Source organism: Chrysoperla carnea, chromosome 4 (assembly GCF_905475395.1).
Source record: "Chrysoperla carnea chromosome 4, inChrCarn1.1, whole genome shotgun sequence".
Lineage (NCBI taxonomy): Eukaryota > Metazoa > Arthropoda > Insecta > Neuroptera > Chrysopidae > Chrysoperla > Chrysoperla carnea.
The window spans coordinates 55,127,856-55,130,423 of NC_058340.1; positions in this window are offsets into that span (position 1 = coordinate 55,127,856).

The following is a 2,568-nucleotide window of genomic DNA, read 5'->3' on the forward strand; positions in this document are numbered from 1 at the left end:
TTATACTCATAACTTCACCAAGTATCAATTAAAATCGAAAACGAAAAAAAGTTATAAACAAATGTAAAAACAACAATTTTCGCTCATTTTTTCAAGTTTTCTCGGCACCTACATATCCAAATCGGACTTACCAGACGTCAATCCTTCGGTTTTTTTGAGATCTAGAACTTTTCTTTTTAATTTTTTGCATTGGACTTGAACGTTATTTTTTATCAAAAGAAACCCGTTTTTTTTTTTTTACTTTTGCAAATTTTTTCGGTTAACTTAGCCATTAATTAGCTATAGACAAAAACGCTATACTTCTTGGCTTGTTTTCTTCTATAACAACGTATTTTTTGTTTTCTGATAGTAATTTTGTCATCCGTTTCGTAGATTAATTGGATTAATACAATAACTTTTAAACCCAAGATTCGCTTTAAAGATCAAAAGCATATAAAAAAATACTATCTGGTATTTAGGTAGTACATAGGATACAAATTATTGTGATTTGATCTGATCCAAAGATTTTTGCATAGGATTAATAAAAATAATTTCTCTAGCTAAAATTGTGCCTTGTAATTTTTTTTATAATTTTTTACAGAAGTCAGAACCATATCATTCACACTTCAGACACACTTTTTTATCAATTTTTCAAAATCTCCTCAAATTTTTTTTTTTAAATTACAAAAATTATAAAACTTTTTTACTTTGACCAAAAAAATTCACTCATTGATCACTTTCACTGATCAAACAATTAACTAATTTCTAAAATGCGTCAAGTGCATGATAATTGAGAAAATTAATTGATATTGAATTGAGCGGGCAGAGAAATGCTTACTTTATTACATGAATAAGTCACGATCGATCAGCTGGATAGGTCAAATCATATAATGACTTTTAGATTAAATAAATTTTGATTAAATTTAATCTAATTTTTCATAAAAAGTATTATTTATCAACAAAACTAAAATAATGTATTAAATTATTTGATATAAGAGCATTTTTTTTAACTATTTATGTGGTGAAGTTCTTTTATGCTGACATTGAAAAGACGATAGGTCAATCGGATCATATTACGTACTGGAAAGCAGATGATATTTTATAAATTTTGTAAACTTTTATATTTTGAGAAGAATTTGTTAAAAATACAATGTAAACATATATAGTGTGTTCATTTCAAAAGTATCCACCTTTAATAACTCTTGATTCCTGGTATATGATTATTGTGAAGTACAAAAATGGTACCTAGAAAATTTTGGGTATCAACCATAGTAAAAAAAAAGAAATCGATCTTTTGGTTCTTGAGAAAGACTACACAGAAGATAGAAGGCATCCACTCCTTATAATATGTAGCCTATCTTAAGAATCAATTAATCGATTTCGTTTTTTTTCCTGGACTAGATTGATACCCCCGCCCCCGCTTCACTTAGCTTAAAAGTAAAAACCACCGCTTTATAGCCTCCACCCTCTCTTGATATACACAGTTTTCAATTTGGTTAAATGTGCAATAGTCAATGAATTATGATTGAGTATATCAGAATAGTTTTTTAAATTATTTATAACTTTTTATTATGCTGGGAAGCTATTCGTGTGAACCTCAAGGGTCTCACTAGACTCTACCCACGGCTTATTTTGTTTTTATAATCCATTTATTGACATTGATCATTTATTTTTTACAATAATAGGTGTAGTATAGTAAAAAACAGCGTATTTGTTCATCATTAATTCATTATGTAAATTTATTTTAACGAATTACCTATATTTATATTTAAACAAGTGAAAACAAACAATTGACTGAGTTTATTGTTGAATTACCATGTATAGACAGTGTTGATTACACTGTCACATTACACATACATACATACCTGTCACACATATACATATAACTAATATAAACATAATACTATACAATTTGCGCTCTCACGGGTAAACAGTGAAGTTTCCGAAAAAATGATTCAAACAAAAATTGTTTATTTTTTTATAAAGAACATTTTTTACATTTAAACTTTTGTTCTCTAAACATCTCTAACGGATTACAAGATGTGTCTTACGGACCCAAGACCCAATTGACCTATGTTGCTCATTTACGAACTTGACCTCACCTTTTACGTCCTCAGCACGCTATAAAAATTTCAGCTAGATATCTCTTTTCGTTTTTGAGTAATCGTGATGACAGACGTACAGACATACGACAGACAGACAAGCGGAAATGGACTAATTAGGTGATTTTATGAACACCTATACCAAAATTCTTTGCTTAGCATCAATATTTTTAAGCGTTACAAACTTGGGACTAAGCTTAGTATACCTTGCATATTATATATATGCATGGTATAAAAATAAAAATCAATAGCTACCTTGATACGTTATATGTAAACATGAAACTTAAACATACTAATATTATAAAATCGGAAGTATTTGTTTATTTGCTTAACATAGCACTTATTTCACGCCAAACAACGAATCGGAGTAGATAAGATTTTGCAAAGATAGTGTGTAGATATAAGACTTGCAAGAAAACAAATAAATTACAGAAAAACTGGTATTCTTTGACTTTATTTTTCCCCACAATCAATCAAAATTTGAACA